Source organism: Sphaeramia orbicularis, chromosome 4 (genome assembly GCF_902148855.1).
Source record: "Sphaeramia orbicularis chromosome 4, fSphaOr1.1, whole genome shotgun sequence".
In the NCBI taxonomy this organism is placed as follows: Eukaryota; Metazoa; Chordata; class Actinopteri; order Kurtiformes; family Apogonidae; genus Sphaeramia; species Sphaeramia orbicularis.
This window is the reverse complement of record NC_043960.1, coordinates 43610653-43624448: the sequence shown is the minus strand read 5'-3', so window position 1 is coordinate 43624448 and position 13796 is coordinate 43610653. Positions and strand designations below refer to the sequence as shown.

General features: G+C 38.3%; 1 pseudogene; it reads right to left on the bottom strand.

Moving 5' to 3' along the window:
* LOC115417585 (transducin-like enhancer protein 4) overlaps positions 1-13796 on the bottom strand; it is a 139878-nt pseudogene that overhangs the window by 109367 nt on the left and 16715 nt on the right.

The following is a 13796-nucleotide window of genomic DNA, read 5'->3' as shown; positions in this document are numbered from 1 at the left end:
TTTATATTAAAGAGGCTGGGCGGTCTGTTCCCTGTAGTTTTGTCTTGTGTTTGACAGTAGGGATGGGAAAAGGACCGCAGAACAGTAGAGCCTCTGAAGGAAATAAAATAGGTTTCTGAGAACATTTAATCATACAGTGAGAAAAAAACTGAGGAATAGCAAAAACCTTCAGTTTAAGACCGAGGTGTCTCGAAGCAGCTCAGGAAAGAGGACTGTGATTGACAAAAAGGTCTGTTTGGATAAAAGTAGAAGGGGGGGGGGGGGGGGGGGGGTGTTCTGAAGCAAGCGAACAGTTTCATCTTTGCTCCTTTCACTCCTCAGAGTCTTTGCTCAGATCCAATCTCAACCACATGTGCAGCCTGGACTCCTGTTTGCACTTTGTGTACGAGTATGACCAACATGTCTACAACCCCTGATTAGCAAAAGGCTGCACAATGCAACCTTATTTAAAAATACACAGTGGAATTCCAGGAGAGCAGTGAAATCTGAGAGCCATGAATTATAAATACAACAGCCAGAGAAAAAGCAAGACGCCCACAGACACTCTCAATGTGTGCGACTTGATGTTTTTTATGCCTGTTTGCAGCTACCACTAATGATCCACATTGCCAATGTCGCTCTACACACACAAACACAAATGAGCCAGTCTAATAGAGCGGCCAACATAAAACATATACTCCGTCCAAAAAGCTAAAGAGTGTAGGTCTGCCAAACAGACAAATACACTATATCCAAACCTGGCTCTGTGTTTTTACTGCAGCAACTCTCCACACACAGCCGCAATTTGAGAGGGTTATGGCATCATGTCTGTAAGCGTGAAATGTGTAAAACGTTCCCACTGCCAGCTATAGAATTAAAGTATTAAATTTGAGGAAAAACAAACTTCCCGACTTTGAAAAGTTTCATGCAATAAGACGACCGGCAGAGTAAAACTAAATCCAAGCTGATAGAAAAGCACAGTTTGATTGTAGCCATCGGTTCACTTCTGAGCCCAGTTATTTGCAACCACATTATGTCAAACTGCAGAGTGCATTTATATAAGAAAATGTAAACTGTACAGAGACCTGAAGTCCTGTCCTTCATTCATGAACCATGGGCTTAGTGTCAGAAGAAACCTACTCTTTCTTAAAATCTTAAATCTTAATTAAAATCTCTCTTAACACTTTAAGGAACACCACTTACATTTAATGAAATTTAAGTGTCGTAAAATGTCTTTTTTGCCAATTATTTTGCATCTGTTTTCAGGAGGAACTTCACTTCCAATATCTGTCAATTAATTGTCATTATTATATGTAATAGATGCTTAAAACGTGTGTTATAGCAAAAAAATAAAAAATAAATAAAACTGACTTGCATTTTTTATGGACTGCACTTTCATGGTGCCCAAAGTGCTTTACAAAACCTCACATTCACTTATTCACGCACACACTCACACACCAGTGGGCGGCTGCTGCCATGCAAGGCGCTGCCAGGCCCTACTGGGACCAATTTAGGGTTCAGTGTCTTGCCCAAGGACACTTCGACATGTGGACAGTCAGAGCCAGGATTTGAACCCTTCAGTCATTGGACGACCTGCTCTACCAACTGAGCCACAGCTGCACATTTGTATCATATTCATTATGAAAAACAAATGTAAATGTTCATAATAAAATTTGATGAGATTACAGAAATGAACTTTCAACTATTTTACATGTGCTCAAACATTTTTATTTGTCTAGAGTATTCTGTTTTCATGTTATAGCTTCTTTATGTTTTATTATTTCTAGTCCTCTTTATCCTGTGTCACAGTGTGTGTGTTCACTTTCTGTCTAATTGTAGACAGAGCCCCTCATTTCACTGAGAAAACCATCCATGATCTGCTTCTTTTGCAGATAGTGCATCTCTTTCTGCCCTGGCTAGCTTTCTACATGTGAATATACATACATTTGCATAATATTTACAGGTAAAATACAACTATCAATGAACAATACAAACTGGAAAAATACTGATAAAAACAGTGGAAAAAAGGGGGAAAAAATGGCTGAACTCCACAAAAACACGGCAAAACACACTAGTAGAACACTCCAAAACAGCACTATCTCTATAATACACAATTATCTACAAAAATTCCCTGCAAAAACCTAGCTAAAACGTAGATAAAAGTAATAAGTGTCTGTCACTGACTGCACCTGCTGCTGTCTGCTCAGCTACGGTCCGCTACTTTCTGCTCCGCCCAATTCTACCCCTCCCCCACAGGGAATGCGGGCTTCGCCCATGAAGTGTTATATACCAGCCGAAAGATCCCATGCTCAGCTTTCAGGTGCTGTTTGGATTTTGTCAATAGCGCAAAGGGTTAAGAAGTTATAGTAAATTGAATGGCGGTGAATGCAAAATGTGGCAGCAGAGACACATCCGTCTGGAAAGGGTTAAAATTTAAAATTTTCTGTCAAAAACAGTGTGGAAACTTCTTGTTTAAGGTGGAAACAACTCAGTGGACAGCATCTCTCAACATATGCAATAAGTGTCACCACCTCCAAAACAGTCATTATCTCGGCATATTTCACCTTGTTCTTCGAGAGCAAGGGGGAAAAAGTATTAAAAGAGGTGCAAATCACTAGTCTGGTCATGTCGAAGCTGCAGACATGTTCAGCGACAGTACGAGACGACACTGCCGTTACTTTCAGGTGTGTAGTCTTCTATTTGCACATTTTCACAGTCTGATACTTCAACAGTTTTACCACAAGCTGTGACTTTATTCACAAGTAAAATTATCTTTCAAACCGACAAATATCATATGTGTAATTCAGAGGAGATCAAAAAATTAGCTGCCAGTAACTGTAATACTTTTTTTTCTGAACTAGATCCCATGGGACTTTGTCTATTGTCCAAGCACACATTAATTAAATTTGATTAAAAAAAAGCAACTAAAGTACAAGAACAGTCTGTAAGTACAACAGAAATTTGTTTTAAATCGATGCTTTAAAATGACACTCTAGTCATTTTGGTGCTTTTTATATAATCTTCTGCCACCAAAAGCACTGATAAAAAGACTTTTCCTCTTGTCAATTTTACTTTTTTTTAAATTTTTTTTTTTTTTTAATGCTGGTAACTCTTTTAGGCAGACGGGAAACTAGCACTTACAGGGGTTGACGTGAGAAGATACTTTAGCAGAAGTGGCAAAAATACACAATATATTTACTCAAGAAGAAAAGAGAACTGATTTAACTTTTTTACTGCAGTAAAATTGAAAAAGCACAGCATCAATCAATCAATCAATCAAATTTTATTTATACAGTGCCAAATCATAACAAAAGTTACCTCATGACATTTTACATATCGAGCCAGTCTAAACCAGACTCTAAGCCAATTTACAGAAACCCAACAGAACCCTCCAGGAGCAAACACTTGTGGCTGGTGACAGTGGGAGGAAAAACTTCCTTTTAACAGGCAGAAGTTGAGGTAAAAGAGAGAGGGTAAAGGAGGAGAAGAAGAGAGAGAGAGAGAGAGAGAGACTGGGGGAGAGGGGGAAAAGGGGGGAAGCAGGGGGAGACACATGGGTGCAGTTGATGCACGGATAACTGAACTAGAGCTATCAAAAGTAGATCAACTGGTGTTAGTATAATTAGTAAAAACCAGAACAAAGGTCCATAACTTTTAATACTACTACTGCATAACAGGTATTAACAGTGGATATAAAAAAGAAAAAAAAACAAAAAAACAAAAAAAAAAAAACAGTGGATATACTATTACTACAACAGTACAAATAATAGAAACCTCTAACATCTATGGAACTATATGATAAACACTATTACAACTATATGGATAAGTGAGTGATGACGATGAAGGCAGGAGAGGGTCACCAATTGCACTTAAAGTATAAAAGTCAAAATTGATGAACATTTCCACCAACTGTTTATGAATAAAGTGAATTGAATCTCATGCCATTAATATAATGTGGTGAAGATTCAAACAGTCGAACTTAAAACAAAACCAAAAAAAGATGAACTTTTCTCCAGTGTGCAAATCAAAACTGTTACCTTTTCTCGATAATCCAGTCTCTCTTTCGTGTACCCTCTGTCTTTTTATGTCTTCTTATGTCATTTATTTTTCATTTTCGTCACCTCAACTAGATGGCTTCAGCAGCACAAAATGAAAATAAATGAAATGACCAAAACAAGCACTACATCACACTACATTTTTACGTGATTTTCCTTTTATTACATCAATTTGCTCAAATGTCTTGTTCTTTCTTGTCCCATCTTGTTAAATCTTTTACATTGTTTTTGTCTTATGTCTTGTATCCTTTTGATCTTGTTACAACTTTATTTTCCCATTCCTTATTTTTTCTTCATTCACTGTCATTTTTTTCTTGTACTGATGGATTACTTTTCTGTCGTACTTGTCCTGTAAATTTAAGTTAAAATCAGTCTCAATGTTAGGAAGGCTTCCTATGATGTCAAGTAAAAATAATGAACGACAGTTAAAAAAGTAAAAAGTAAAAGCTGTCAAAAATATAAACACCCAAGTGATGCACAAATACCTGAAACTGTCCTTTGATTCTTCCAACCCTCTGAACCTTAGTGATGAAAAGCAAATGTTGTTTCCCTCTTGGGCATTAAAGTGTTAAAGTTGCACAGGATTCCCTCTGTATCAGCCATGTATCGTTCCAAAAAAGCACCTCCCCACTTTTCCAACCCCTTACCCTAGTATTTAAGGGGCTTAAAACTGATGAATAGTAAAGGCGGGAGCAGTGCAGCGTGGTGAGCAGAGCCCCAGCCTGTGGAAACAGGCCTCAGTGTGGATGACAGGCCTAACAAGCTAAATATAGCCTTCTGGGTTATCTCCTCTGTGGGCGCAGCGAGTCCGTTGTTGCTTCACATTATTTACGTGTCTGTGCGTGCACCCTCTCTCTCTTCTATCTCTCTCTCTTTCTTTCATTTCACCCCCCCTCCACAAAAACACATCACTATCTCTTTCTCTTGCCCTGTGTTCTCTCCTCACTCATCCCTTCATAACATCTTTTTTTTTAACCTTCCACCCCCCCCGTCTCTGCAATCTTCTCCCCTCTCTTTCTCACCCCCCATCCCATCATCCCTCTCTCTGTACTTCTCCAGCTTCCATCCCTCTGTCTCCTCTCCTCTTTTATTCTCTTTTTCTGCCTCCTTTGTATCCTTCCCTCTCTCCCTCAGCAGCTCCCTGTTTTTTTTCTGTCTGACACTCTCACAGCCTTTTTTCTCTCAAGCTATCTTTCCCTTTGAGCCTCTCTTTCACCCACCCCACCCCATCCCCTCCTCTCATTTTCTTTCCCTCTTTCCCTCCCTCTCATTTCTGAACCATGGCTATAAAGCTGCATAGCTGCTGCGTTAGCTCTCCACACCGCCGCAGTCAGCCCTAGTTCAAATAATCTAGCCTGGAGCTGCTAACCGTCTGCCATGCTAACCTATATGTATATGTCATCCACATCCGCGGATCCTTGACCTCATCCTCTTTAGATCACTCCCTGCCAAAGGGAACTGTTAAAAGCCTACGACACACTCATGAACATATAGCAGAGGATACTCCAGCGCTATCTCAGCTCCTCCTCAGTTTACCAGTGGTGCCGTGGTCACAAAGGCCACGACATTTAATATGCACAAAGTTCAATCAAATGTCACCCACTGCCCCTGTCTAGGAGGACTGAGCCAGCACACTACCACCGCTATTGTAAAAGACAGGAGGAGGATTTGCAATGAGGAAGGTGGATGTTTGTCTGAGCACAGGTTTTTTTTCCCTGTAAAACCACAGCTAAAACAGGGAGTGCCTGAGATTAGGGATGTGGGTGTTTTTGAGAAGTCTGTGGTTTTCAGAGGGTTTTTTTTTCTTTGTGTGTGTTCTGCACTGTACCATATTTATATGCAGGAGTAGCATCTTGTATATTTTTTTTTGCTCCTTTTGAGAAGCTCTCTGAGTTTTAGAGAAGTGAGGGTTTTACTTTTACATGAAATGAGGTCAATTCAGACAAGCCTTTTCATTGCTTTTTTTATTTACAGGATTGGTTGAGGGTCGCAGTTTGAGCAATGCAGGATCTTTAACAAAGCACACAAAGGTTTCTGGCTCTGCTGATCTCTGATTTTATTGTTATGCAGCATGTGATTTATATGAAATGTCACCCAAGGCCTTCTTTCTAAGCAGCTTTGTGCAATAAATGTAGTCATTTCAACACATAATAAAAGGCGCCTGGAATGCATCGAGGGTGTTAAAATCACATATATAACACACTGCAAAGCAGGGATGGCCAATATGACAAAAAATACGATCAGATTATTTTTTACATGTCGATTGATATTGGTATTTATTAGTATATATAATCTGACCATGCTCCCAGTTGGAAGAGCATCCTTAAACTAAAGAAAACAAACTAAACTACAGAATACTGATACTGATTCATCCACTCACTGCACTAGGGCTGCACAATATTGGAAAAAACTGACATTGCGATTTTTTTAACCCTATATATAACCCTATATATAGCGATATGAAAAAATACTCCGGAGTATATAATAGCTGTGTGGTGCCAACGTAAATGGTCAAAGTAATTAGTTGTGTTACCTCTAGTTGCGGCAACAGATGCAAGGCACTATCGACACAGAACATGTGTTTCAATATCATCCTTCTTGTAGCCAAAATAATTCCAGATAACTGATGTTGCTTTTCTTTTTGGCACCAAGTCTTCATTTACGATAATTTTCTCTTGATCGTTGCTCATTTTTCAATATTGCTACCAGCGACTCACTCCAAACTGATTAAGAACGAATGTGATTGGTAGATCGCTACATGCAGTGTGCGTCAGGTACCCAGGTTGAAATTATATGAGAACACATTGCGTTCATTTGCCTCCTACATTGCAGGACCTGCGATGTGACTATTGTGCACACGTACATCACAATGACAATGCTAAAACAGTGCATTGTGCAGCTCTACACCGTAGTCACAGAAATATTAACATACTATCAACTCAAGGACATTAACAGTCACTGATGACCAAAAGCATCTACTGGTCGAACATGTTGAATAACTTTCAACCAAAATTCCTATCAGTATATGTAAATAATTCAGGCAAAATGCATCCTTTCATGGTCATAGTGAACATGGAAACACTGTCATCTTCTACAACATACATTCACCAGTAAAACCCATGGAGTTTGACAAATGACAGTGGATGCAGAAGCTTGTTTTTATTTTCAGCTATTGACATATTTTGCTGAAAAAGTCACCTTTGCTTGAGTTTTCTCTGTTTTGATTTTAATAATCTTTAAATTTACTCTGAACTTTTATTAAAATCTACATGGTCATAAAATAAAACAAAGGAAAATACCAAATTTTCACTGAAAAATGCAAAACACAGAGGATAATATTATAATGAATGATTCACTTAGGTTAGGCTAGGCTCACTTAGAAAAGGTTTGTCACAACAAAATAGTTTCACGTTTCCAAGAGTTAAGCTTTTTTTATTATTATTACTACAAGAATAAAAGGGGGAATAAGAAGAACTTGATCATGTTCTAAAGGAAATTCAGTCCCAAAAAACTTAAAAAGGAGAATGGTACGTTGTTTATAGAATAATGTTTGTCATGTCACCCATTTGCCTGCAAACTGCAACTTTGAAGCCTAAAGATGGCTACTTCCACTAATAGTATAATAATAAACACCATCAAGTAATTTTCTGCCTCTTAATAACTGTTAAAACATGCAGTAAAGTCAAAACTGTGAAATGTATGAACTCACTAATAACATCACCCTGAACTAATTGGCAGGCACACCATGTAATTCAATAGGACTTAATGTTAATATCAACTAATACAGTTTAGTTCAGCCAGTCAGTGTCATTAACTACCAGTAAACGTCAGTCTTCCAGTCACAAATTTCATTGAATGGAAATACAACAACAATGAAGTCTCTTATCTTATCATATCTTATCTTTTAACTCCTTAAACACAACTGTGGCAGAGCTGTCAATCTCACCATTCTCTTTATTATGCATACATCTTAGACCTAATGTAATCTAAATGGTGAATTACATCAAAATTCAACCACAACTTTTAAACATGGGGACATGGAGGAGCAACTCATTTTTGAAACCAGTCTCCAGTGTACATTCCAGTTACTGCCGATATTGACACTTCACTTTTCAGCCTCGTAAGATGCCCCTTTGTACTGAGTCAGATTCAAGTAGTTGTCAGGTTCAAGTGTTCAGTCTATCAGCCATCATCTATAGTATTATACAGCCTGATGGAAGTGTTACCATACAGTTTAATGTTGCTATACAAGCACAGATTTCTGAATTTATTAAGTGTACTTGAATATATCAGTACATCATCCATGCTTTTGCAATTTAAAACAATTGGGGATTACAGAGGCACAAAAATGCCGTACAGATTCTTCTACGACTACTTCAGCACAAACATTTACCTGCCAGTGTGCCCAACAGCCATCCAAGATTTACTCTCCAAAAAGAAAATCTACCTGCATGTGCCACTTCAACTGTCACATTTTTATATTTTGTGTAACAGGCTTTACCCATATTAAGTAAAAACGACCAAGGCATATCATCTCTATCAAGAAAAATGTAATCACGACCCTGTTTTGAGATTGTTTTATTGCCCAGCCCTTGTAGGTGCCATCGAATGTTAAGGTCCATTACTGGGACTGTCACCTACAGTACTTCTATCCCTTGGACTAAAAAGCCTCCGACAGATAAAGGACACACTTAAACCACTGTAGATGAGGGTGAGGGGGATACCCAGTTTGTTGTAATCTGCAACATCACCACTAGATATCACTAAATACACTATATGGACAAACATATTGAGACACGTCACACCTACAACTTAAAAGATTTCCCTTTCCCATTGATTTGAAAATACTGTCACGATAAAAATGTTCTTCTCAATGTTGTCAGTAAGTACTGCAACAAATGTCAAATCAATATACAGTGGTGTGCAAAAATATTAGAACACTTGTCAAATCTTAAGAAACTGGTGGTTTATTTGTTCCCAGAGCCTGAATTTCACTTTTTTGCCATTGCAAAAGGTAAAGGCAAAGGTACTGAGACTATTTCACCTACAAATGTATCAGTCCAGTCCTTTTTTTTTCACATTTTACTCTAATATTTAGTGTGGCCCCCCCTTGGCAACAATCACAGCAGCGCATCTTTCTGGCATTGTGTCACTGTATTTTCTGAGAATTTCAACCCCAATGTCATTCCACACTCTCAGAAGCTCATTCCAGAGAGTTTCCTCAGAGTTTCCTTAGATTGCTGCCATTGCTGCTACCTTTGCCTTTACCTTTTGCAATAGCAAAAATGTGAAATTCAGCCTCTGGGAACAAATAAACCACCAGTTTCTTAAGATTTGACAAGTGTTCTAATATTTTTGCACACCACTGTATCTGGCTAATTTCACTTGTTGAGTGACATTTGAAGAGACCAGATGGTTCAAAATGATTATTTATGGTCGGATTTTGATAAATATTTGTGGACTCTAGAAGTAGAACATTTAGAACTATTATGATACAAATGTCAACATTGCATAAAACTAAGTAGAAACCAACTCAGAAGGATTCTACAGAAAGTGTTTTAGACAGACTCAATATTATCCATAAAGACTAAATAAAAAAACATTTATTACATTGTGACACTTACTGACAACTTTATATTGTGATAGAAAGATCGGTCTTTGGAGAGATGCAGAATGAAAATGTTGTATTTGGGATTTTAATGTAAATGCAAAGATGTATGGGTTGGAAAAAATCTAAATAAACAATAAATGTAAAAATCTAAATAAACAGTAAGAAAAAAGCGTGTATTGCATTGATATTTATCGCAACGTAGAAGTAATGCAATTGTTATTGCAATTTTGTAGAACTGTCTGACTCCTATCCATATAGATTATTACACACTGAACCTAACACAGGATTCTGTTACATCATTAATTCAATATCACTCCTGGTGAGGTGGTAATCAGTTATTACACTTTACTAATTGTTGATACTTATTCTATATTCTGTCACACCATCACTGAAAAATCTAACATTTTAAAACAGATCAGTCATAGAAGACAACAGAAGAAGTGAGTCTAACCTGAACTCATGTATACGCTGCATCTCCTGCATGTTTGTGTTTATCTGTTTATCTTCAGCCTGTCTGTCTTTCTTCTGTGTAAATTTGTCTGCCGTTTTCCTGTCTGTCTGTAAGTCGTTTTCCTGTCTGTCTGTCCATCTGTCTGCCGTTTTCTTGTCTGTCTGTCTGCCATTTTCCTGTCTGTCTGCCATTTTCCTGTCTGTATGTATGTCTGTGTGTCTGTCTGTCGTTTTCCTGTCTGTCTATTCATCTGTCTGCTTTTTTCCTGTCTGTCTGTCCATCCGTCTGCCGTTTTCCTGTCTGTCTGTCTGTCTGTCTGCTGTTTTCCTATCTGTCCGTCTGTCTGTCTGCCATTTTCCTGTCTGTCTGTCCATCTGTCTGCCGTTTTCCTGTCTGTCCATCTGTCTGCCATTTTCCTGTCTGTCTGTCCGTCTGCCGTCTTCCTGTCTGTCTGTCCACCTGCCGTTTTTCTTTCTGTCTGTCTGTCCGTCTGCCTGTCCATCTGTCTGCCATTTTCCTGTCTGTCCATCTGTCTGCAGTTTTCCTGTCTGTCTGTCCGTCTGCCGTTTTCCTGTCTGTCTGTCTGTCTGTCGTTTTTCTGTCTGTCTGTCTGTCTGTCTGTCTGTATGCCGCTTCCCTGTCTGTCTGTCATTTTCCTGTCTATCTGTTTGTCTGTCTGTTTTTCCTTAACAGTCTGCCTGAATGGTCTCCATCTCTCTCCCTCCTGTTTTCCATCTCTCTCTCCCTCCTGTTTTCTGTCTCTCTCCCTCCTGTTTTCCATCTCTCTCCCTCCTGTTTTCTGTCTCTCTCCCTCCTGTTTTCCGTCTCTCTCCCCTCCTGTTTTCTGTCTCTCTCCCTCCTGTTTTCTGTCTCTCTCCCTCCTGTTTTCCGTCTCTCTCTCCCTCCTGTTTTCTGTCTCTCTCCCTCCTGTTTTCTGTCTCTCTCCCTCCTGTTTTCCGTCTCTCTCTCCCTCCTGTTTTCTGTCTCTCTCCCTCCTGTTTTCCGTCTCTCTCCCTCCTGTTTTCCGTCTCTCTCTCCGTCCTGTTTTCCGTCTCTCTCTCCCTCCTGTTTTCTGTCCCTCTCTCCCTCCTGTTTTCTGTCCCTCTCTCCCTCCTGTTTTCCGTCTCTCTCTCCCTCCTGTTTTCTGTCTCTCTCTCCCTCCTGTTTTCCGTCTATCCATCTGTGTGTCTATCTAGCTTACGGCCCTGATCCCTCCTGCTCTCCCAGGTTTATGAAATGTGAGCAGCTTAGCAGATGGTGCATATCGTATTCTGGTCGGGCTCTGTGTGGGTTTTGTACCACAGACGAAAGCTTACGATACATGTGAGCCTTTAGTCGCGCAGACACACCGACACAGAGGGAGCTGAGGCTGTTAGCGCACAGAGACAACAGAGGCAGAGGTAGAAGAGACGACAGAGAAACCAGGCGGAGGGTCTGACGGAGGAAGAGAAAAGCACATTCTGAGGAAAGATGAGAAAAACTAGGGAGAAAGTATATAATACCGGTTTAGTACGGGCTTGTGCACCTCCTACAGTTGTCAAACTGTGCTACTTTATGACAGATTCATGATGATACATCTCAGTATAAGAAACCACACAGATATCAGAGGAATGAATTACAGTGCAGTCGGCTATCAGCTGAACTGGACTCTGAATGTTCTCATAAAAATGTCACCAGTTGCTTTTCCATTGACTCTCAAATGGCATGAATGTAACTTGCGCATAAAAATTTATCTAATGGCAAAATGACAATTTCGCCAATATTCTCATTTATCGATTAAAAGTTTTTGCGTTGGCAAGAGGTGGTTTTTTGGGCAAAGCGCAACTGGTATATCACGTAAGACCTTTTTCCGCAACTAGAGTCACATGAATAAAAAAAATGGACGTTGATGGAAGTTACAACAAGCAAAGAAGAAGAGTTTTAAAAGAAACACGGTGCGGTATGTGTGGACACATCAGGAAACCAAATAATATTTTTATATTTAGTACAAGATAGAGGAGTAATATAATAATAATGAATATATCTGTAAATCAATGAGATATTTATGTTTGTTGCCATGTTTATGGAATGACCTCTCATGTCATCTCGTGATAATCAATTTAAAAATCATTGCATTTATGATTTAATGGAAAAACTGACATTATGCACTTCTGTTTTTTTGACATTTAGTAAAAATTGGTAAAGTTTTGCGCAGATGTCCAATGAAAAGTGACTACTGACATGTTACAACTATTTCTGAGGTTTGGAATTACATTGTATATGGTACTTTTTTTTTCTTGTATAATCTGGAGCTGCATGATTTAGTGAATCAATGGTGGACAGTTAATTAATTTGAGACTATTTGCTTAGTTTTGCTTAAAAGATTTCTCTTTCCCATTGATTTAAAATATTATCATGATACAAATGTTCTTCTCAGTGCTGTCAATAATTATTGCAACAAATCCCAAATCAATATATTTGGCTGATTTCACTTTTTGAGTGACAACTGAAGAAACCAGATGGTTCAAAATTATTATTTATGGTTGGGTTTTGATGAATATTTGTGGAATGTAGAAGTAGAACATTTAAAACTTAAGACACAAATGTTAACATTGCATAAAACAAAGTAGAAACCAACTCTGAACGATTCTACAGAAAGTGTTTTAGACAAACACAATATTATCCATAAAGACTAAATAAAAAAAACATGTATTACATTGTGACACTTACTGACAACTTTATATTGTGATAGAAAGATTGGTCTTTGGAGAGATGTAGAATGAAAATGTTACAATGGTACTTATTTTGTCTTATATAATCTGGGAATGTATGATTTAGTGAATCAATGGTGGACAGTTTTTTAATTGACTATTTGCTTAGTTATCAAGGAAAATTAACAGGTTACCAATCATTTTGAAATGTGCATTTTCACACAAACTAGTATATGATTACTTACTTACATAGACGGTATATAATTCATGGGCAGAAGAGCTGTAACATCACTCATTGTTTTCTGAAAAGGAGCTGGAAGTGACTATATTCGGACAAAACGGGCAAAACTAAAAAGTCTGCCTGATGAATGAGGTGTCACACAGACCTGTCAATCAAAGCCTGACAAAGCAGGAATGAGGCCTTATTAGCGGTGGAAACATGAAATAATAAACCCTCAGATAACTTATCAATGGTTCCAAATGAAATGAATGAATCCTGGAAAAAAACATCACGTCTTAGTATTTTAGTGAGAAGTTCAATGAAGTCAATAAGAGCCCAGGCTTTTGGAACCGAACCCAGTGACAGTCAGCTCTACTGTAACTTTAAGATACTACGTTTCCAAGGTCCCTGACCCCTAGAAAAATCACAGAAACTCCAATAATGTGGCTTTTTAAAATATCACCAAACACAAAGTGGACCTGCAATCCAAATAATTGTGAAGCTCTTGTATGAACCTATTATTATAAATAAAACAATAACAGAAGTAACAGGAGGACCAAGGGAACAGATAATAAACAGAGCTTTTATATCTGAATGACATACACAATAAATAACATCTATACAGCAAATCAAACACACATTGTATATGGTACTTATTTTTTCTTATATAATCTGGGGCTGCATGATTCAGAGAAACACTAGTGGACAGTTTTTCAAATGAACAGGTTACCAATTATTTTGACATTTTCACACAAACTACCAGATGAAAAAAAAACATTGACTATATTAT